The sequence below is a fragment of the Nicotiana sylvestris genome, chromosome 8, assembly GCF_000393655.2.
Source record: "Nicotiana sylvestris chromosome 8, ASM39365v2, whole genome shotgun sequence".
NCBI classification, from domain to species: Eukaryota; Viridiplantae; Streptophyta; class Magnoliopsida; order Solanales; family Solanaceae; genus Nicotiana; species Nicotiana sylvestris.
The window spans coordinates 134,733,225-134,759,353 of NC_091064.1; positions in this window are offsets into that span (position 1 = coordinate 134,733,225).

Here is a 26,129-nt window from a genome sequence, read left to right on the forward strand (position 1 = left end):
TCTGAACTTGATCAGGTTCCTCCTGAAATTTCACCAGTTTTTGCTCGAGTTGGGACGCACTTTCTTTGCAGACCTAAGCACCATGAGTGACCTCTACCCGTTCAGTTGAGTTTTCCTTTATGGTGTTGTTCCAAACTTCCATCTTTCCTTTGTTCCTGCTTCAGATAGGACTAGGAAGAGGAGTGAGTGGAGGGCCCTTTGATCTTATGGAATATGATGACGATGCCAGAGTGCACGAACTAACCTTTGAGGAGGGGAGTAAATAAACAAAAAGTAAAAACAAAAAGGTAACAAGTCAGTGGGGATTATAACAAAGTGTTGCGATATTTAAACGCATAGTGCAAGAATGTAAACCGCGTCCTAATTTGGGAGCCTCGTTGTGCCCGAGGTAGGCCTAGCGACAAATTGATTTGGAGAACTTGGAATGCTAAATGCCTCATTTTATTGTTAAAAAGTAGACGAATCCCAAAACGACACTAAATAACAAGGAATAAAATGTCACTAGTGGCCATTGACCTTATTACATTTCATAAAGTAAAAGAAAACTCCTATCTATTTGGTCCCAGAAGGACCTTCCTCAGACTCGACATCTTTGGCTCTATCAAACAGCTCCACCAGCTCGCGAAGTCCCAGCAGCAGGTAGGCTCTGGCCAGGTGTCCACCCTCGTTTCCTTTAGCATTCTGGCAGTCCTCGATCCTCTTGAGAAACTTCCTTTCCAGCTCCACTAAACCTCATTCCAGGTATCCTAATCACTTGTTGGCACTGACAGCCATGTCTTTCCACTATTCAATTAGTTTTTGGTGGGCTTCTTGAATCTCACGGTGCTCGCTTTCATATTCCCAAATCCTCTTGCGCAGTTGGTTGCATTTGGCCTGTGCTTCAGCCCTTTCATCGATGATTCTGTGACCTCGAACAAACTTGGGTTGGCCTAGACCGTTGTGATTATCCTCCAGCCAGCTTGAATAGTGTGGGGTGCAGCCAGCATGGTATCTGTCTGGTTCGATAGCATCTCTTCCCATGATGATCTTGCAATGCCACATATACTGATCTTGGCACTTATAAGGACTGTCATCAGCTTGGAAGTCAGCCCGGAAGTGACTCATCTTGTCGACCCTTGGTATAACCTACTTCCTACGTGCCTGTCTCATAACTCGGAGAGGGACATAAGGGTAGGTTCTTGTCAAACCGATCAGTATCAAAAATGGTGCGTCCCTGGATCGGGCGATGAACTCTTCAGTAGGGAACCACTCGAACATCCATTGTGTTTGATCCTTAGTTAGATTTTCAAACAGCTCCAACCACCCCTTGGCATCTTCTGGCTGAGCAAACATGTTGGGCATGTAGTTCATTCGCCTTGGTTTATAGAAGGCTATATAATCATCCTAGTCTCTATGCTGAATCTCTTATCGATATTCACCCCTTTGAAGATGCTCCATGAGCCAGAGCTGGAGTAGCAAGTTGCAGCCTTCAAAGTGTGGGGCTCCTTGTTGACACTTTTCCAAGGCTCGGTATATCTTTGCGATGATCATGGGTACTATGCTAAATGGTTGTCCACCAATTCCCTCCATCAATGTTTTGGTAACCATGGCTAGCCTGGTGTGGATCCTTGCTTTCTTCATTGGAAACACTATCATCCCCAAGAAGCAGAACATGAAGACAAAGACCCTTCGGTGAATATGCCCCAACGATGTAAGGGCGAACTCATCCGGATATGTACGGTAGGATTTGTTGTGACTGTACCTCTTGTACAAATAATCAAAGGGATTGTAGGACTCCTTCAAACATGTCAAGTCTGGATTCTTTTTTTGGCCCATCATTTTGAGAAAACCTCTACCCTTGCGATTTTCCGGCATTAACAAACCCGGGGTCTCCTATGGTATACGAGAAAATCCTCCTATTTCCTCTAGCAAGGGTGTCATCTTAATCTCTCCGAAGTGAAACACAGACCTATCACAATCCCAGAACAGAGTAAGAGCTTCTATGATTTTGTTGTTGGGTTGGACCTCCAAGAGGGAAGGTAGATTTCTTAGGTATTTCCGGACAAGAGTCTGATCACTGGAATGAAGATCCTCCCACCAACTTAGCAACCTTGGGTGGATGTTTGTGATCATGCCGAATCTGGGGACTTCGTGCCTCATGCTTCTGCAAGGCAAACGGGTTAGGCCCTTACCTCCACCAGACTCGACTATTAAATACCAATAATTGGCATAAAAGAATCTAGTTTTCCAACTAAATGCACAAAATGTGATAGTGTCTGTTTGGATTTTTGGGAAACACATTGGACTTTAGACAAGGCTATCTTTAAGTGTCATGATGCATGCACAATTTAAACAGAGTAAGGTTTCTATGGGGTTTTAGACTGGTACCCTTGAGCGGAAAACTCAAAAGGGAAAAGCACGAAACCGTCGACTACACCATTGATCGACTGGTTTTACCGCAAATACGCCTTTGTCGTATTTAAAGGGTGATAATATTGGAAGAGCACAACCACTCATTATAAGCGTTGCTATGGTATTTATTTGGCACAAGTGGAATATGATATTGGAAACATACATATGCAATAATTAAAACAAGTTGTCACGTATTTGCACATTCATAAAGTAATAATTACAATAATTTAAAACAGTAATAAAGGAGTGCAGTAAAGGAAAGCAGTGAAAGAAACAAGAGACAAGTTAGTTTTTGCAGTAGAAGTGGGAATTAAATGCTTAAAGGTATTAAAAAAATAAGGCACATAAGAAATGTAAAGTCACAGTAATAGCTTTAAATGGTAGAAGCCTAAAAGATACCCCCAGCAGAGTCGCCACGCTGTCGTGACCCCTTTTTCTCGTGAAATCGGGTTTGTGACATTTGGGAGGACAACTCGTTCCCTTTTGGGAATTGGGTTTGAATTGAAGAGTTGCCACCTAATGATTAAAGTGCATTACGACACTAAGAAGGGTTTGATTTAGAAAATACGAGATTTGGGTAAGGGCTTGAAATTATCCCGAGGGGAAGGTGTTAGGCACCCCTCAGGATCCACTAGTGTGGTTCCCGGCCAGGCTATGGTCTTTAAGTACAAATAACATGTAGGCAAGTAAGGCTTTCAAATAATAGGGGATTTTCACGTAATGGTTACAAATAAACAAAAGTATGAAAAAGGAACTAAAAGAGTTGATTTTCTTAAAACAAATGGTAATAAAAAAAGATTTAAAAGAAACAAAGAAAACAAAGGGAAGGGGGTCGTAGGTTTATTAATAATATGGATCACCCCACACAACATCCGGTAATCACTCCTCAGTGAGGAGCTACACGTGATGTTATCGCGTGGTCATCATATCCACATCTACCCTTCCCACCCCGTTAAGGTATTAAAGCGCAGATCAGTCTCGTTTACTTATTGCATGCTATTACCCGCCCCAATCCTATCAGTCCCGGAGGTACTTGGGACTACTATCGGTAAAAGGGAGGAGAATTGAGATTATTTGTGGTTTAAAAGGTAAAAATACTTAGGCGACAAACAAAAATAAATATAGCAAGTATGGGAAGCACATAAGCAAATAAGGCTCAAACAGACCACCTTAAATCAAAGAAAAGCATATAGTTTAGCATGTCTTACACGTACTGATTAGGGTCTGATTAATAAAAGTTGGGGCATACTGATTTATTACATAGTTGAGATAAAAAGCCCGAATCAGGCCTGCCTGCTGGTTGTAGTTAATAAAATCTGATTTAGTTTATAAATTGTCCTATGGCTTGCCTGAGTGTTAGACGAAGACCCCTATAGGCATGATATCTACTGATTCTAGAAAAGGTAAAATATACTAATTTTAGAAAAGGTTGTCAGTTATTCATCAAAAGACGTGTTTTGACAAAAGATCATAAATTCTGTAGATGTTAGACAATGATTTTAGATTTGTACGCGAGTGAGACGTTTCAGACTTGGTTATTAATTCCTATACACATGCTTTCTAGGCAATGTTGATTTTAAACACCTTTACAGACATAGCAAGAGTGCAGAAATCCAATTGGCATGACATCTAAATGTTGTACTTTGTTTAATCCTATGAACATGATATCTAAATGCAGTTAGTTATTTAAGCCCTATAAACAGGTTTGCCTAGTGACAGATGCATATGCAGGATTCGAATTTCCAGTTAACTATGAGCATGGTATCTATATGAGAGATGCAGAAATTTAACTATAGGCAGGATATCCATATGAATACAGAAATTCAGAAACCTATAGGCAGGATATATACATAGGTATAGAATTCCTTATAGGCATAGTATCTACATATGAAAGTGCAGAATTCCTATAGGCAGGATATCTATGTGATATGCAAAGATCAGAAATTCCCTTTAAGCGTGATATCTACCCCTTTTACATACATGGTTACCCTTCCCTTTTCACTAACCATCCCCAAAAGTTATTACAAGTTATTACAGTCCAAATAAAGTAAAGAAAAGTACATTAGAAATTGAAAATTACAACCAAGGAGAGCCTGATTCAGACTTCCTGTCTGATGTATGAAGTAAACCAACTCCAAAGATCATGTTTCAAAGCCTTTCTCCCACTTGGGTGTGTCAAAGTTACCTAAGAGTTTCATAAGAACTCCGGGTAGTGCTTACACCTAAATGTATTACCATATTAAGCCAAAGTGCAGTGTGGAAGGGCCAGCCCTCAGGTGTCCAAGTTCAGATGGAACTCAAGGTCCCAAGGCAAGACTCACAAGAGAGGGGCAGAACTTAGGAACTAAGAGAGAGTGCAAGTGCAGAATTCTGAAAGGGGGAAAGAGAAAGGGAAACAACACACATAGGGATATAGGGAATGGGGAGTTGCAAGAGGTAAAAAGCAGGCTAGTGGGCATAACCCATCAATGGGAGATACTGGCACACCCATAAGCCTACTAGAACACATTGTTTAGAGGTTAGGATCCCCTAAGAGATCAAGTTCAATCCATAGACAATAACTTGTATATGGCCATGTTTTAAACTGTAACTCAAAGCACATTAAGGGAAATAGGGAATAGGGATGCATAGTAGAAACAAGCAAAAGGGAATCAACATGAAGTATTTAACTCTGCAGAAGTAGTAAAGTAGACATAGATGCAGAGAGCTGTAAGTAAACATATTGTGGGGATGTTGAAATTTGAAATTAGAACATACCAGTTTCAAAGAAACAAGTAGAGAAAAATGCAGTAGTCTGGTAAAAACCTCAGTGCAGACAAGAAGAGAGAGTTCTATTATGTGAGTAAGAGTTCAGAAGAGATTGTGAATTGTGTAGGCTGTAGTCTGTGTTTGTAAAAAGGGTTATGCCTTTTATAGTGTAAAAACCAAGTAGAAATAAGGTAAGAAATAATTGAAGAGTTGATTGTCAATCAATTACACAAGACTCCCTTTAGTTAAGGGATTCAAATTCAAATGGGTACAAACCAATTAAGGAAAGAAATTAATCAAACACTTTGTGCAAAGTAGGCAATTAGGGGCAAATACATAAAGGTTATTTAAGGATAGGGTTTTAACAGTACACGGTTTGTGCAAATGATGTAAGAAGATCAATTAACAACCAGTAAATCAAAAGGGTCAGAGATTTTGTATGAATGAACCGAGTCAAAAAGATAGGAAAGGTTTTTTAACTTAAGGAAAAATCAGTAAACAATGGAAAGGGAATCAATCAGACCATATTCAGAGGGAAGTATGAACTAGTCACAAATTTAGAAGCCACTTTAAAGGGAAGTCTACCGTATATAAGGAGCATACGGACATGTTAAGCGTGAAAGAAAAGATTGTCATGTCACTGTAACATTAGTAGAAAAATCCAGAGTAGAAGGGTTTTGTAAAAAGGTCAGAATCATATGAAAACAAGGAATTGGTCTGAAAGAGTTGGGTTTTTTGAAATAAGACCCCTAGTTCAGGCAAAATCGTAAAATCAAACTTGGCGAAACCCCCAAATTCTAAGGTTTCCACCTTAAATCAAGTGGAGAGATTAGAAGGCAAATAGTCGAAACAGTCTCAGAGGTTTCAGAACGGAAACCTCTTGCATGCTTCTTTCATCAACAGAAACTCATGAGAAAACATGATAGCAAAGTAACATGCAAACACAGTAGAAGGATTCAAAGAACATAATGGAAAATAATGATAAGAACAGTAAAAGAAGCATGCTTAAGAGGTTTTCTAGAAGAAGCTTAAATAGGGCTAAGAAAAAATAGTAAAAACACTTAAGAATACAGTAGAAAAATATAGTAGGCAGAACATAATAGAACATGGTAGAAGAAAATACTAGAACATAGTAGAAGAGCATATGAGAACATAGTATAGAAAATACAGTAGAAGAACATACAAGAACGGGGTATAGAAAACACAGTAGAAGAACATACGTGGTAGAAGGAAAACATAAGAACACAGTAGAGGCAAATACACACAAAAGAAAAAGGAGAAAAAGTCAGAGAAACACTTAAACAATTTCAGAAAACCCTAGATTGGTAACGAAGCGGTTTTGAAAGTAATTTTTGAAAGAAAAGTTAGGGAAATCGTTTACTCAAGGAGAGTACAGATACACAACGGATCTAAGGAAATCGGAGAAAACCTCGAAGGGTTATGGTTTCTAAAGAACCCTTGAAGTGAGATAGGCTTTGAAAGGTCACTGATCTGAGTCGGAGAGGTCGGAATCAGGCTCAAACCACCATGGTACGTCGTAGTAAAGCCGTAGATGACCTTTGAACCTTGTATCGATAGAGGTCTAGGTGCAAACCTTTGAGGCTAAGCCTTGATTCTTCAAAGATCAGGCGCGTGGGAGCAAGTGGAGGTGGGTATAAGACACCCATAGCCTGAGAAGCCATGGATTCAGGTGGGTTTCAAGGTAGAAGTGGTGGTAAGAGGCGGTTAGGGTTTCAGAATATTCGAGAGTGTTTGAGAGTTCAGAGGCGGCTGGTTAGGTGAATTGATTTAGGGTTAAGAGGTGTTGGTAGATTAAAAAAAGGAAAGGAGGGTTTGTGGTCGTTGATCATTTTGATCAACGACTTGGATTTAATGGGGGGCCGGACGGGTTAACCTAATTGGATCAGGGGCGGGTAGTATAGGAATTGGGCCGGTCCATTTGAAATTGAAATTGGGGTTAATTAGAGGGTTGATTTAGGCTGAAATCAAAATAGTTAGGGCTAGTATATAAATAGCCACTTTTTCCCTTTTTATTTTATAAGAATAGTAAAATTATTTCTGAAAACAAATTAAAGGTACTAAATTAATTAATAATACACAAATAATAAATTAAAAATACTGTGATCAATTTTGTAATTCTAAGCGCAATTAAATCTTAAAATAGGTTAAAACTGCAATTATGTACAATTTAATTTTAAAATTACTCAATAAATTTGTAAAAAATTTGCAAAAATTACATTAGCTATATTTTGGTATAAATATGAGAATTCAATAAAGGAGTTACCAAAAATGATAATTTGGGAAAAAATTATTGGTTTTTTCTGATAAAATAAGGCGATAAATTGATTTAAAAATCTTTTTAAAAAATTGGAAAAATAATAAAACACTTGGACATGATTATATATGCATACGTATGCTGTTTTGAAAGTATTTTGCATATTAAAAATAGATTGAGAAAAATTGGATATCAACACAACCTCTGAACGACTCGAAACTAGCCAAAAGCAACTCAAAACATTAAATAATACCCTAGGAAACAATCACAAATGATAAAGGTAAAATCTTTACACATTTACTCAAAGTCAACCAAAAAAGTCAAACTCGGGCCCATACCTCGGTACCCAATAAAACTCACAAAATTTTACAATCCATTCAATTACTAGTCCAACCATACTAATTTCACATATATCCGACTCCAAATCGATGTTCAATCCTCAAAAATTCATTTTAGGAAAGTTTCGACAAAAACTCCCAATTTCTCTTTTGAAATCATCAATCAAATTCCAACAAAGAATATATAATCATGGAATATAATCAAAATCGTGTAGACAATCCATGTAGTGAAAATTGCCTCCAAAATCGCCTAAATCCAAGCTCCATAGCTCAAAATATGATAAAATGCCTGAAACCTTCGAAATTGAGTATTTATAACCACTAAATAGTAATGCTCATCCTAATCGCGGGATTTCTTTCGCAATCGCACCGAAGGTGCTCTATGCGTCTGCAACACTGGCCACATGAACTCGATGACCACGGACACCTACGCTACGCGAACACAACGTAGCTTACGTGAATGCGATTAAGAAGTCCCCACCTTCCAGCTCTCAGCTTAACTCTACGCGAACCCGATGACTCTTTCGTGAACACAAATAGTAACCAACATAAACCTACGCGAACACATTCATGATGTCGTAAACGCAAAGAAGAAAATTACCTAGATCTAGAATTCCTCCACACATGCTCTGCAGACGCACCAATAATTAGAAATACACCAACCATCCGAAATGATCCGAACCATATCCGAAACTCACCCGACCCCCTCGGGACACCGTCCAAACATTCCAACAAGTTCCAAAATATAACATGGACCTACTCGAGGCCTCAAATCACACATAACAACAACAAAATCACAAATCCCGCCTCAAATCAAACTTTATGAACTTTTGAAGTTTCAACTTCAAAAACTCGTGTTGAACCATACCAAATCAACTCGAAATGAACTCAAATTTTGCACATAAGTTCCAAATGAAATTACGGAGCTATTTCAGTTCCTGGAACCAAAATCTGAACCCGATATAATCAAAGTCAACTCTCAATCAAACATATGAACATTCCAAACCTTCAAATTTTCAACTTTCGCCAAATAGTGTCGAATCCTTCTAGAAACATCCAAAAGCAAATCCGAGCATACGCCCAACTCTAAAATCAAATTCCAGACCTAATGGAATCATCAAAACACCGATTCGAGGTCAAATACCCAAAATTCAAACTTGGTTAACTCTTCTAACTTAAATCTTCCTAGTTGAGAATCATTTCTCCAAATCAATCCCGAATCACCTAAAAACCAAAATTGATGATTCACACAAGTCATAATACATCATATGAATCTATTCAAGACTTCAAATAGCTGAACGGAATGCAAATTCTCAAAGCATCTGGTTGGGTCGTTACATTCTCCCCCACTTAAACATGCATTAGTCATCAAACGTGCCGAGAGTCGTTCCAAAGCCATCAAATCTCTGTGTAAACTCACCGTGTACAAACTTGGGGTGATCCCACGTCACTCTAATCCATATAAGCCTGACAACACAACATAACTGAAGATCCTTGCTTCAACTTAGTCCGTAAACCTTAGAACCCAATTTCCAACATCCAAAATTCATTACAAGGCTTGAATCTCGCATCAACACAATCTGAATAAGTTGTATCAACCCATAACCATAACCAAGATGTAATCACATAATATACCACCTATCTCAGACACTCGTAACAGTAATTTCCGATTATAGTGGCTGCTAAGAAACTGAACTGGCACCTATGCATTCGACGAGAAAGAAAGAGTAGAAAGATAGGTTTTCCATCAATTTGGGAATAAACCCTATATCAAAACCTTCGTAAATAAACACGCATAAACTCATTACCACTCATCCATTCAACAAGTCATAGAGATCTCTCTCTTCCGATAAGAACCAAAGACAAATTCTAAGTAAACTTCCAATATTATTCTTTCAAACATACCATACTCAAATATGATAGAACCCATTCTAGGTCCAATGACCTCATCTCATAGAAAATCGCTATTCTATTGGCATGCCACAACAATACAACCTAAAGTCACAAACCGTGCAATGCATGCACCAATAAGCAACATTTCAAATGTATTCAAACATGCAAAATGACTCAAATGAGAGAACCATCGCTTAAGCTCAACAAGTACCACCACAAATATAATGCTATGAACCCATCATACATAGTAGAACCAAGATGCATGAATATATCACAAAGGCTCATATCCCAATATATCCCTAGTGCAATGTGTGACCCATCCAAACAACGGTCCATATGAAATAACCCAAGCCGTAATGCTCCAAATCAACAACCACACACAATTCGATATCAAGTACACGAAGTGCATAACCATAACCACGGAGAAGCGAATAACACTGCCCGGAAAGACCATAACCGAGGTACAATCAATCATTCAACACCCCAAGAGCCACCTCGCTTGAATTCCGCTACAAGGTCCAAACAGAACGCATCATGTGTACAATTAACTGACAGATCACAACCCATTGTAGCATAGAAGAGTAACACCTAGATCATATCAGAACATGAACCAGCTTAACTCTAACCGAATGACACACCCCTCAACTATAATAATGTTTAGCCAAAATATTTGACCTAGTGTAGAATACATCTCCTCATTGGGCCTACCCGTTACATCTCGTATTTTCGTACGTTAAAAGTTTCGTCTTCAGTTAATTGATGTAGACTCGGGGATGAGATTATCTCGAAGATAACGTTTTTATTCTATTTACAACAAGCTATAAGTAAGTGTCATGAAGGGTACAAAAATTAAAGAAAATGAATTTCGTTGAAGGTTGCTGATTTGGGATAAAATACGGGTCGAGCGATAATACCCAATATTTACGGACTAGTACCATACAAGGTACTATATGACCATGATAGAATGATGTATAAAATGTAGTAAAAATAAGTAGAATTTTAACTACATTGAGACAATTCTTAATTATGCGGGTAATTGGTTAGTTACGGGGTAATGGGACATTACTTAATTAAGTAACAAATTATCAGATATGGCCAAATATCCCCCCCCCCAAAAAAAAATGTGGCAGTAACCCATTATTGCTACATATGAATAAGTAGTCATATAATCTTAGGTGGCAACTAATGTGTTAGATATACACTATTTCATTTTTAACAAATTCAATATTTTAATGAAATGGATCACTACTTCATTTTTCTAACGTTTTCAAGACTACAATTAGATAGAAGGTATGGTACCATAGAAATGAATTTTCCTACAAAGTTTCTACAACCAAAGACATTAGCATTCTTGCAATCCAAAACGTTAGCCATTATGTAAGCACTACAAACAGACGTGAAGAAAGATTTCTTAATTTCTAACGCTACAAGTGATTTCTTCAACCAACAATATTTCTTGGCACAACAGCAACGTATAATTTTGCGATTCTAAAGGAGTACGTTGCAATCTTTTCCAAGAATATCATACGGATTTTTCCCTACTCCAAGTATGTTAAGGTCATCCCTTCTTTCTTTTTGGCATGATCTATATGACACAAACGAAACGAGTAAATGGATAACTTCCAAAAATTACTCTATTCATAGAAATTCTAGAGATGTGTATATTATTATTCTCCCATAAGTCATATTATTCTATTGTCTATTCATGAGTCTCAGAAAAATATGTATTTGATAAAGTTTATCCGAAAGGTATATTGATTTTTATGGCATTCTGAGAAAATCTTATTAACGTATTTCTTATGCATTTCATGCATTGCATTCATTTATAGTGACTCATGACCAGATGACATTATATACATAAATATATATATATATATATGTATATGGGATATGGACAAAGGTTACGACATTATATACGCACCACCACCTGATCAATTGGTATATGTTGATGATGTTGCCCATAGTGGCCGAGACGATATGATGGGATGCCCTTAGAGGCTTTATTATATTATGTACACCTATACCTATGCATGAAACAATATTTATACGCACATGCATGACATTATAAATGTTTCAAAATTTAACAAGTTATTCAGACTTACAAATGGATTCCTTTATTCTATGTTTCATTTATGTCTTTTATGTACTAATTCTCATGCCATACATACACAACACATTATTCATACTGACGCCCTATTTCCCAGGTCCTACATTTCATGCCCGCAGGTGCAGGTAGGCAAGTCGACGGTCCCCATTCTTAGGATCCTTGATCAGCGAGAGTTGGCATGCTCCACTGGATCCTGAGCTGCCTTTTATTTTGGTACGATATGCTAGTATACATATATGGGTATGATGTGGCTCAGTCCCATCTTTGTACAGTTGTGTTTCTATTAGAGGTCTGTATATAGTTATGTATAGTTGGATAGCATGTGGTCTTGTCAGCTTTCAGTTTCGGATATATAGTTGTCTATAGTAGCCTTGCCGGCTTGCCTACTGTATTTCCACATGTATATGTACATATGTCTTTTGGACAAGTTTCCCTCGTATATGTTATTCATGTTTATATCTTAAACGCATGCTTAAGGGTGTTCAATAGGTAGGATTCGAGCACCCGTCGCGGCCCATCGGTTTGGGTCGTGACAAAAGTGGTATCAGAGCAGTTTTGTCCTAGGGTTGTCTATAGGCCGTGTCTCGTAGAGTCTTGTTAGGGTGTGTTGTGCACCACACTTATAAATAGGATGTTACCAGCTATTTAGGATGGTTACTTTTCTTTCTAATCCATATTGTGTGATATAACTGAGTCATAAGTATCCACTCATAATCTTTACCTTATTTATGTTTTTAGTGATGCCAGTTACTAATAGACGATAGGCGGAAGCCGCTAGCACAGGTCGGAAGGCTACAAAAGTGTTAGAAAGAGATATAAGTTACACTATGGAGTCAGACCCATCGAAGATCATGGGTTCTATTGAGGAGGATCCATCCGAGGATCCATATGAGTCATCCGTTCGAGCTATTTCGACCACTCTGGAAGCAGATGGGGTGAGAGGAGTTCCGACCTCACCAAGGCCCTTAGTTTCATTATCACAGCCCGTTGATCAGGGTATGAGCGGAGTAGTTCATGGATTGGCACAGTCAGGTTTCCCTCAGGCTCAAAACTATGTTAAGGTATTTGCGGAAACCTGCCCTTCTGAGGTTCCAGATAGTCCATAGTCTTGGGAGTCCATTAATCAAGGTTTGTTTGTGTATGTTATGGGATACGCAGAGGAAAAAGATAGTAGTCGAGCCAAGAGGAAGAAGGTAACTGATAAGGATATGAAGATTCCGCTTTGAAGTGTGTCGGATCGAGGCTCTCATATAGAACGAGGCAAGGACCCTCTACGGTAGGCTTCCTCTAGATGTCAACTTTTGGTTGGTTGATATCTCAGGATTCTAGCCTATTTTATGCTCCTTTTTGCTTAGGTTTTGGATTAACAGTGTGTACAAGTATTCCTGAAAGCTAACTTATTGTGCTTGTGTGTAGTGTTTGGCCAAAAAGAGCAATAAAGTCATAACCATCTCATAAAGGAGTGAAACCTATACAAGTTCAAAACTGAGTTAAAGGCGGTGACAACAAAGAAATATAAGCGGATGCGGAGGGTCCACCGCTAAGGCGGTTTTAACTATGCTCTCAACAGTAGTAAGGTTCAGAGAGTCATATTTGAGCTTAATAGTCAATGCTGCCTGCGGTGAAATTGCGCAGCAGCGGTATCATCTGGCTTGGCCACGGTCCAATTCTCACTTTTAGCGGAATTAAGAATCAGAGGACTATAATTGAGAGCTCAGATGCGCAGTCTGCGAACATATTTCGCGGTGGCGGTTGAAGGAGCGCTGAGGTAGGTGATTTTTCGCTCCCAGTGGACTCAAGTTCAAATCTAGTTCAGATGAAATGAACCGCAGTCCGCGCTTGCATTCGCGCGGTCGCAGAAGTCCTATAGCTGAGGTGACCTATTTTCCGCTATCAGCGGAATCTCCGTAGGGGCATTTTTGTCCGAAAAATTTAGCTGTGTATAAATAATTATTTTTTAGATTTTTAAGGTATATTTTGTTTTTTTGGAGCACGTGATCAACCGCTTTTTGCTTTTAGAGTAATTTTAGAACATCTTTAGCAATTAATCTTAGATTTTACTCTTGTAATTACCTCTTATGGCTTATATTTCTTCTCCATCTTTGATTTCTTCTTTGATTATGAATAGTTAAACCCATTATCTAGGGTTGTGACCCAACCCTAATGTGGGTATTTAATGGGTCTTTAATTTTAGGGCTTAAAAGTTTATGGGTTAATGATATTTAGCTTGATTCATGCTTGAATTGGTGGTTGTAAATACTGATTTGTTCCTTTTTTACTTAGGCTCTTCTTGAGAAAGAAAGACTAAGTCTTCGAAATTTAGACTAACAAGGAATTGGGGTGCATTCAAGAGATAGTAATACCCGACTTGAGCTAATTTTGCTTGCATTGTTTTAACATGTCACGACCCAAACCGATGGGCCGCGACGGGCACCCGGTACGTTACTCAACTGAGTACCAATGTAATATATCTTTCTTATTGCATTATAATATACACATGACATACGGGCCTAATAGGCCAACATAATTGTCTATAAATTCAAAACATCGGCCGACAAGGCCGTACAATCTTTCACGTACACGACATATGTATACAAGACTCTAAGAGTAGATAAATGTCGGGATAGAGTACCGTCATACCAAACCATACACGTCTAAATGATACCAGCCAAATAAGCAACTCCAAAGCAAATGGAGCACAACAACATCTTTAGATGAGCTGATAGCCTACTTGGAGGGCTCTCGACCTGTCTATCGGGACCTGCAGGCATGAAACGCAGCGTCCGCAAGTATGAGGGACATCAATACGAATAATGTACCGAGTATGTAAGGCACATAAAAAGTACATAAGAGACATGGAAGAAATATAAAGTACATGACTCAACGTGTAAGTCTGAATAACTTTGTAAATAATAAATTACTTTTAGTGTCATGCATATACGTATGAATGTCATGTCGTGCATAGGTATATGTCTCATAACATCATTAGCCTCTGAGGGCATCCCATCATATCAGCCATTTTTGGCAAAATCATCAACGTATACCAACTGGTTAAGTGGTGGTACATATATAACGTGTCACATATCCCATATATATATATATATATATACATACATATATATATCCGTATATAATGCCGTTTGAATCATATTTCAGCCACTGTAGGCAACATCATCATCATATACCAACTGATTAGGTGGTGGTGCATATATAACGCCATAACCTTTTCCCATATCCCATATATATATATTTATATATAAGCATGTATATAATGCCATCTGGTCATGGGTCAATGCACATGAATGCAATGCATGAAAAGTACGTCAATAAAATCATTCAGAATGTCATAAGACCATTTTTCCTCCGAGTAATATCATAAAGTAAACTGTTTTCAACTTTTGTATTTTTCTGAGACCTATGAACAGATGATAAAATATTACGTACATGGAAATTCAAGAATATAGATATCTCTAATACTTCTATGAATAGAGTAATTTATGGAATTTGTGCATTTGCACATTTTGTTCGTATTGTATGGATCATGCCAAAAGAAAGAAGGGATAGCCTTAACATACCTGAGCTAGTTCCCGTGTATACTTCATCCTCCTACACTTCTGTGGAAGATGTGACCCTTTCCAATTTGTTCAAGCGAACTTATCTCTTTTAGCGGAAACCACATAAACATGTGCAAAAAAGTTTTATATTTTCAATAGACACCTCTTTCACTTCTAATTCATCTAATCTACTAGGTTCAAATTGTAACACCCTATGCATCAATAGAAAGTTTAAGAAGCTGTCCTTGACAATTTCATTGTTTATTTAGCTTTCTCTTTTCTTTTGGTACTTCAAGACTAAATATGACCCCAAAATGTACATAAAAATCTCAATTTGTCAATTATACTCAAAGACAGAAACCATCCCACTTAGATATTCTCTTTTTACCATTGAAATTACCAAGCTTTATTGACGATTCTGAAAGCCACACGTTACTTATCAGTAAAGAGGCCAAATGGCTTAGCCTAGTTTTCAATTCAAGAATTTATACTTGTTTATCTAAGAATTTGTACTTATAAACAAGGTATTTCATGCCTTATGACTCATCAAGCCTATTATTTCCACTTTGGCTTAGATTGATGCCAAGTGGCAGCCCCAATAAGGATCTTTGTCGAAATATATCCCCAATTAATTAGGTAATGTCCCGTTACCCGGTAATTAATTAATTACCCGTAAAATTGAGAATTATTCCCACTTACTTAAAATATTACTCACTTATCACATACCTTATACACCTTACTATTATGGTCATGTGGTACCTCATATGGTACTAGTCCATAAATATCGAGTATTTTTGCTCGAGCCGTATTTTATCCCAATATGCAAAACTTGGACGAGAATTCATTTTCTTTGACTTGTTTCTCCTCTCACCTTCACGAATTTACTTATTACTTGTTTCAAATGACATAATCCCTATAATCTCCAAATAATCTTTTCCTTAGACTCATTTCAATTTCCTTACGACAAATTCAACGTACAACACTACAGGGTGCAACATTTTCGTAATGTAGTACTGCGGAACGTGACATCTCACTTCCGGGCTCTCATTAATTTATTTATTGCGAATTTTCATGTATGAAAATATAGGGTGTAACATCATTCCCCCTTTTAGAACATTCGTCCTCGAATGTTGACTAATGTGCTTATCGTTCTCATATCCCATAGCTCTTGCGAATATTTAGTAGTCCTTTTGCCATCTAGAAAACTGTTATGTGAATAAGTTCAAAGGCCAGTGCATTCCCCTTTTTAGGCCTCTTTCCTACGCCATGATTTGTGATCAAATTCCTTCAAATCTCGTAACTGCTACTACCTTCCATTATGTAGTTTCTACGACACTGACCTTGTAAGTGTGCCTATGCGACTCTCTTCTCCTTTTTCCTCCAGCTTTTAGCCAATCCTGAAGTTCTTCGCTTGGTATTTTGTCGAACTTAGGAATACTGCTATATCTTATTTTATAGACCTGTTTATCCATTCATATGACTTTACTGCCTCTACATAGGTCATACTATACCATAACACTTACCTTGATTTCTCGTTACTGAGGACTGCTACCAAATCTCATGTTACTTTCATTGTTTATCTTGTACGTATAAATCTATGTCCTCTAATGCCTCCACATTACTGTTCATCTTTAATAATGACGACATAATCTACTCTCATACTTTATAACTTGTATCCATCCATTATTGAGTCACCTCAATTTTGATCCATAATCCACCACTGATAACTTAACCTTTTATGTAATATTGCAGCTAAGATTCACGTTTTATCGGGGAACATCTGAAATGATTAGATTGATCCACCTGGGGCGATACCCTGCTTTCATAACCGTAACTCACGGCATCCCAATGTGATTCACCTTGCGTGGGTATTTTAATCCTGTCCAATTCATGATATCCCTTTCTTTTATCCGTCAGATAATTACTTAATTGAAGGCCCAAATGTCATTTTTTTGTCTATAATAACTACCCCTCATTCTATTAACAGGGCAACATTCCATTTCTTCTGAATGTTATTAGTCTTAGACTCTTTTGAGTTTATTCAGGCTATACTGAACTTTCTATAACTTAGAGAAACCACTAGCTCTCTTGTTTTCATGGACTTAAATCTAAGGACTTATCCATTCTCCTCACTTTTTCACTTGCCTTTCCTCATTCTTTCTCATGTTATCTCAAAACTTTGTCGCTCTACCATACTTAAGATTACGACCTATAAATATCCATTTATAATACTTGTAACTTTCCTTCAACTTGCTTGCACCTTAGATTTCCTTATGTTATTCTGAAATGTCACGCGATACATCACATCATCTCCAACTCTTCTCTACTCTCTTAACTATATCTCTTAGTACTTAGAAACCATAGGTTGGAAGACATGCCGCTGACGATGCTATTGTCATTCCCGGTTATTAGATCCTCGTACTTATAACGTTCTATCCAACGTATGGACTATTCACAACTTTCTGCATTTGAGTATCTCGTACGTTGTTCACTTTTACCTTACTTACTTAAAATCGCGTATCATATCTTTTATCTCCTTCATAACCTCCCTTCTACCTAGGTGTAATTCACGTCCATAACATTAAAGCTCTATTATAATACTCGCACCTCTGGTTCATACACAATTCGGTGGGACCTTCGTACTGACTTCTTATGAGGCTTGTACTTCTTGTAACTGGCTTCCTTGTAAAGCCATTATAGATTATGGTTGTTGTGTTATTTCTCTTGAACATCTAATATTAAGAGTGATTCTATCATATTCTCAAGCACATCTTCTCTAATTTTTCTAGGTCCAATAATCAGACTACTTATTTACTTGGGTAATGTAATTCTTTAGTTTCCTCTTACTTCTGATCAGCCTTTACGTAGGCTTAAGCTATCTTTGGATCTGTGGTATCAGTTATTACCTTAGCCTTTCATGGGCGTTATGGAATATCCACAATACAATCTTTAACAATTCAATCCTTTATCTATGCCCTGGGCTCAATTCTTCTTTTTAACTTATACCGGAGTCTTTTATGGCTGTATGATTGTCAACAAATATAATGCTCCAAAATCTCGAGTGTATCCATAACATACTAATTCTGAATCATTGATCCAATAATTCCTTTCATTCCATCTCATATTTCTATAAACATGTGCAATTACCTTTCCTGGTCATTCTACCCCATGTTGCGTGCATACTTAACTTATCCTAGTTCCCATACATGCCAGAATTTTTTGTGCAACTCATATAGTCTCGAATATTACCTTCGATTTTTCTCCCCGTTCATTAGCCACGGTAGGTACCACTTTCTTTTGTATGGCATACAATTTGTGTTGTGAGACTACTTTTACATGACCATTTCTTCATTAGGTCATTGTGCTTAGGTTGAAGCCTTCTTTCTCATTTCCTCAGCTAGTCCTTCACTGTAGTACTTTAGGGAGGATCCTTTTACCCTTGTAAAGATGCGAGCTTATTATATCATATACTCGACGGACCTTCTGCTATCCTTCCTTGCCTATACTTATCCGTAGTTACTTATCTCCACGCCCTTATGCTTGTGGTGTTGCTTCTGGACTGATATTTTGACTGTCTTCCTAGTGGCACTCTCTTTTATTTCCATAACTCGTACAATACCTTTTTTAACTTCTCCAACTCCTATATGAATATATCTCAAATATTACAATGTCATAATTGCGAGGCTGAATTCTCCATGTCAATATTCCGCAAAATCTTTCTGGGGTTATTTCCTTTCTCTTAACTTATGTCTCGCACTAACTCCTTTTCTATCAATAACATCTCAGGCAGGGAACCTTACTTCCTCTCATTGATGTCGTATTTGCATAATGTTCTGGAATTGTAGCATATACGTAGGAGCTGAATAAGTGTAATCTCTTTCCTTTTTCGTGTTTACCGCATTTTTTATTTTATTACTCCATATTCCCTCCTTTAGGGGAGTGCTAAGACTTGGAGCTATGACGACTTGCATATAGATGTTTTTCCTCTTCATCTTTGGCGTCCTTCCACATTATCAATGACCCTTACTCACCTTGCGGTAATCCTTTTGTACCAAGGATAACAAAATCCCTCGTTCATGATGGTGATACTTAGCGTAACTGGCACATATAGTCTCTTAAGCTTAACTTTTCTCACATTGCTTGCTTTAGGGAACCGTCTCCCCGAATGACCATTCTCTGAATTCATCAAGGATTTTCTTCTGTTGTCCATTCTATTATTGCCGGAATACAATCTGCAATTCCCATGATGCTGACTACTATCAAATCACTCAGTTCCTTATTCATGTTTAGTTTATCTCATTCACCAGTCCATACTGGTTCTATTACTCTGGGGTCTAACTTTTCCTCTTGGTAATCATGCTAGAATTGCAAATCTATTTCTTGAAATAAGGACATGATTGTATGGCCTATACTCTTTTGTTCTCCTAAGGCATGTCACTTATCGCTTCTTCCTTCACTTGACTATAGATTTTGTAATATTCTACCGATGTCATCCATGTATCGCATCTTACTCATAATTCTTCCTTATCTCTCTTCTCATTACTCTGCAAATATTTTTGCCTATCACTTTCTTTTGAAAACTTCAACATAACATTTTTTCACTTTTAGTTCCCCCTGCTTCATCCATTGGCTCTTCAGATTACCAAGCATTCTCGTTCTACTAGGGATGGAAGCCATACTAAGGTAATATTTATCCCTTTAAGGCTTTAGTGCCTATCTTTGTAGTACTCATATCTAACTGTACTATTTTAGATTGCACCATCTATGTTTCTCATAGAAAGATCTATTAGAAGATTTGCAATATTCTCCGGAAATGTCAACTAATGCAAACGATCCATCCATCATATCTTCTTATACTACTTCTGTTATCCCCCATAGGGAATATCTGGAATGGGTGCAACCAACTGTATATACCTGTGTACTATTGAATATAACTCAAAGAGCTTATGTTCCTCTGCCTCAATTATAAACGCTGTTAATCTTCATTAACTGGGCGCCTCGTACCCTTCTTCATCTTGCTTCTTTTTCTTGTTGAAAACTTGTATTTATTTTCTTAATCTCTCATTGTCTTTCACCATAAAGATGGATAGACATTTTTGCCTTAAGTCTTCTTATCAAGAGGCTTACACCCTTCAGTACAACCATGATCTGCTAAAGACCTCACATTTACTTATCGTAGGCATCATACAAAAATCCAATTCCTCTTACTCAGCTCTTTCTCAACTTTCTCTCTTTCCAACCTTCTTTCCGGATGTAGGTATCGTCTTATTACGAATAAAATAGAATTTCAGAGTTTGAATTCTTATTAGTGAGATCTACCACAAGATCTAGAGTATGAAGAAAGAGTGACAATCCTAAATGCCCTATAGCATCCTGCTTATAAGTATGGTGCACGATACACCCATGAACATGACTCTACTAGACACGGCTTGTAGACTCCCTAGGACAGAACTACTTTGATACCACTTTGGTCACGACCCAAACCGATGGGCCACGACAGGCACCCGGTACTTTACTCAACCGAGTACCAACATAACATATCTTTCTTATTACATTATCATATACATGTGACATACGGGCTTAATAGGCCAACATGATTGTTTATAAACTCAAGACATCGGCCGACAAGGCCGTACAATCTTTTACGTACATGATATATGTCTACAAGCCTCTAAGAGTACATAAATGTCATAAAGGTTGTGATAGAGTCCCGCCATACCAAACAATACACGTCTAAATCATACCAGCCAAATAAACAACTCCGAAGCAAATGGAGTGCAACAACATCTTCCGCTGAGCTGATAGCCTACTTGGAGGGCTCTCGACCTGTCTATCGGGACCTGCGGGCATGAAATGCAGCGTCCCCAGGTAAAAGGGACGTCAGTACGAATAATGTACCGAGCATGTAAGGCACATAAATAAGTACATAAGAGAAATAGAAGAAATATAGAGTACATTACTCAACCTGTAAGTCTGAATAGCTTTGTAAATCATAAATTACTTTTAGCGTCATGCATATGTGTATGAATGTCATGTCGTGCGTAGGTATATGTCTCATAACATCATCAGCATCTAAGGGCATCCCATCATATCATATCGACCACTGTGGGCAAAATCATCAACGTATACCAGTTGGTCAGGTGGTGGTCCATATATAATGCCATAACCTTTCCTATATCCCATATACATATATATACATACATATATATGCGTATATAACACCGTTTGAATCATATTTCAGCCACTGTGTACAACATCATCATCATATACTAGCTGATCTGGTGGTGGTGCAAATATAACGCCATAACCTTTTCCCATATCCTATATGCATATATTTATATATATACGCGTATATAACGCCATCTGGTCATGGGTCAATGCATATGAATGCAATGCATAAAAAGTACGTCAATAAAATCATTCGGAATGTCATATGACCATTTTTCCTCTGAGTAATATCATAAAGTAAACTCTTTTCAACTTTCGTATTTTTCTGAGACCCATGAACAGATGATAAAATATTATGACACATGGAAATTCAAGAACATAGATATCTCTAATACTTCTATGAATACATACATTTATGGCATTTGTGCATTTGCACGTTTCGTTCGTATCGTATGGATTATGCCAAAAGAAAGAAGGGACAACCTTAACATACCTGAGCCGGTTCCCGTGTATACTTCATCCTCCTACACTTCTGTGGAAGATGTGACCCTTTCCAATTTGTTCAAGCGAACCTATTGCTTTTAGCGGAAACCACATAAACATGTGCAAAAAAGTTGTATATTTTCAATAGACACATTTTTCACTTCTAATTCATCTAATCTACTAGGTTCAAATTGTAACACCCTATGCATCAATAGAAAGTTTATGAAGCTGCCCTTGACAATTTCATTGTTTATTTCGCTTTCCCTTGTCTTTTGGTACTTCAAGACTAAAAATGACCCCAAAATATACATAAAAATCTCAATTTGTCAATTATACTAAAAGATAGAAACCATCCCACTTAGATGTTCTCTTTTTACCATTGAAATTACCAAGCTTTGTTGAAGATTCTTAAAGCCACACATTACTTATCAGTAAGGAGACCAAATGGCTTACCCTAGTTTTCAATCCAAGAATTTATACTAGTTTATCCAAGAATTTGTATGTGTAAACAAGGTATTTCATGCCTTATGACTCACCAAGCCTATTATTGCCACTTTGGCTTAGATTGATGCCAAGTGGCAGCCCCAATAAGGATCTTTATCTAAATATATCCCCAATTAATTAGGTAATGTTCCGTTTCCCGGTAATTAATCAATTGCCAGCAAAATTGAGAATTATTCCCACTTACTTAAAATATTACTCACTTTTTACAGACCTTATACACCTTATTATTATGGTCATGTGGTACTTCGTATGGTATTAGTCCATAAATATCGAGTATTTTAGTTCGAGTCGTATTTTATCCCAATATGCAAAACTTGGATGAAAATTCATTTTCTTTGACTTTTTCCCCTCTCACCTTCACGAATTTACTTATTACTTGGTTGAAATAGCATAATCCTTATAATCTCAAAATAATCTTTTCCTTAGACTGATGTCAATTACCTTACGACAAATTAAACGTACAACACTACATGGTGCAATGTAGTCGTAATGTAGTACTACAGAACGTGACATTTCACTTCCAGGACCTCACTAATTTATTTATGGCGTATTTTCATGTTTGAAAATATGGGGTGTAACAGAGTACCCAATTGGGCTTGAGAAAACCAATTATGGCAAAGTCACTCAAACTACCGAAAGGTATAGAGTGAATAATTATGTGCAATGGCTATATCATGATCCCAATTATAACAAGTTTGCCCTATGTTTTAGACCGCATTAGATACTCACCTAGGTGTAAGTCACTTCCCTAATGCCTTTTTACCAATTGAGAAAACCCCTACAAAAATATCATACTTAGCTTATTTTCATTCTTACTTGGTGTTAAAAGTAGAATAGTAACCAAAATAAAGCATGATTGGATGTGTAATTAAGAACATCACACATAGCTAGGTTAGATAGAAACTCAATTCCAAACTAATATTAGCTCTCTGTGGAAATCGATTCCGACCCCTCGAGTAAAAGCTGCATCGATCACTCTTGCCATTCTATATTGGTATAGGGTTGGATCTAATCACTTTTGGGCGCTATTGCCGGGGAGCTAAATGGTTTTGGCTATCTATTTGCCTAGTTTTGTGTCTTGTTTTTCTTTCCTTCTGTTTTAACTTGTGTGAGTTAATGAATTTAGGTAAAAAATGGCAAACAATGATCCTCTAAGAAATATTATCCCAGGGGAGGAGGTAGATGATAATGGTGAAGATGAGGTGCTTCTAGTACCTCAAGGACAAAGAAGAGGCTGCCAGGCGAATGACAACGTTCCAGACCCTCCACCGCCTCTTCCAAGAGTCGCTCCTTGGGTGCTTCCAAATGAAGGATACGCAAGTGCAATTGTCCCACCCCAGAATACTCAGTATATTATATGTACTGACGCCCTATTTACCGGGGCTTGCGTTTCATGCCCGTAGGTGAAGGTAGGCAAGTCGATGGCCCTCTTCTTAGGATCCATGATCAGCGAGAGTTGGCGTTCTTCATTCGATCTGGAGCTGTTTTTGATTTTGATACGATATGCTAGTAAATATATATGGGTATGACGTGGCTCAATCCCGTCTTTGTACAGTTGAATTTCTATTAGAGGTCCGTAGACAATTATGTATAGTTGGATAGCATGTGACCTTGTCGGCTTTTAGTTTTGGGTATATAGTTGTCTATAGCAGCCTTGCCGGCTCACCCACTATATTTCCGCATGTATATGTACATATGTCTTTTGGACAGGTTTCCCTCGCATACGTTACTCATGTTTATATCTGAAATGCAATATTAAGGGTGTTCGACAGGTAGGACTCGGACACCCGTCGCAGCCCATTGGTTTGGTTCATGACACTACCAATGTCCTCCAATCGATTCTGATTCCAAAAAGAGTAGATGACCTCTCTAGAGAGCCACTGGAACCTAAACACATACCATCAACTAGCTTGATTGGCCATATCTTTGCATTCCGCAACCAAGAAAAAATCTGCCTCTGAGACTCCTAGTCTCCAAACCACAAGAATACAAAGAATTAATCACTAAATCTGATACTATATCTACCACTCAAATGACTAACCCATCCTTCAAGCATAATCATTCCATGAGAAATACTTCTATAATTATTCTGTGCCATATAGCAAAATCTGAACATCAACTATCGATCCACCAAGCGAGTACTGCAATATCAATGAATCATCCATAAGTCAAAACACAAGGTGTCTTCTGAAATACGCAGTCTTCTCAGGTGATACCAGATAGTGCCAGAATTGTTCTAAATAACTAAACCTATCAGTGTTGTCTAGAACTCATGACATTCCTTTTGAAACTGAACCGCATACTTACACATGCAAATCTCTATCTCACATGATGCACCACCTTTATCAGGCTATCATATGAAAAAAGAGAACCTGATCCAGGAGAATACATAATCAATTAGCTATGACCTTCCACTTGATTCCATCCGGGAGAAAATCACAATACGCAACATACTATCCATGCCAGCAGACAATATCCATCTCAAACTATTATAGAAATCACCGAGAACTCTATGAAACCCATATGCACATAACCTAGCCATCAGAACTGAATTCCTCTAACTCAACCAAGTCACGCAGGTCGCCAAACATAAGAATATTGTCAAAAATCACCCGTAAAGCCTCACCAAATCATAAAAACCAAAAGAACCGAGCATGCAATTACCATACTGATCCAACCCACTACCAAGTAGTCCCATTTCTCCATTTTTTTTCCGAATTGCCTTCATGTTAACACTTATCCGTATCATATTACCACGACCCTCAACCAACACTCACTACACGAGATCCTAGCATAAAACAACGTCGCCCTAAAGATGTATTCCCTTTTAAGCACTCAAAATACCACATTCTAGATATCCACTCTGAAGTGACCTTATGTGAATCTGAAACTATTTCCTTTACCCTTCTGACACTAAAATGTAAAACCTTTAATGATATAGAAATACTAGGAGTCTTGACACCTTCCGATTCAAATCTCAGATCATAGACATATACAAATCTAGAAAGTTCTCAAATGCCACATATGAATCTTGAACTATTGAGAACTTGGAGAGTTATCCACCCCATTCAAATCACAAATACATTGCCCAGAGCAGCCGGACGACCTCTGCTCTATTAGCACGCCAACACCCAAATAATTAATCCACACCTCTAAGCAAGTAAATTCCTACTCCATGCACACTACATCAGTCACAAATAACAACTCAAATCATTTCCAAGACTTTCATAAATCCATAAGGTGTAATACATCATTCACCAAGAAAATTCCTTGCTTATGTCATCCTCAAAACCAACCTATACAAGTCATAGCCGATCCACAAGTATGCCTCCGACCGAAACCAATATAACACACAACTATGCAATCAAATCACTGATAAAAGACTCCCCTCTTGGCTCATAGCCATAGAACAAAACATCCAATAACTCACAATACCCATGTTCTATTACTGCCAAAATCGCACACTGAGGTTAAACTAAATCATTCATAAGATCATGCAACACAAACCATAAAATGCCTCTAATCATCTGCTAAGATCACATTCATCCTCGTGAAAGTCAAGTCAATTTTCTCTATCGACCCAAAATTAAATTGCAACACATATAACCCACTAGTAGAAAGAAACTATCCACACAAACATCATAAGGATCCCACATCCATAGACCACC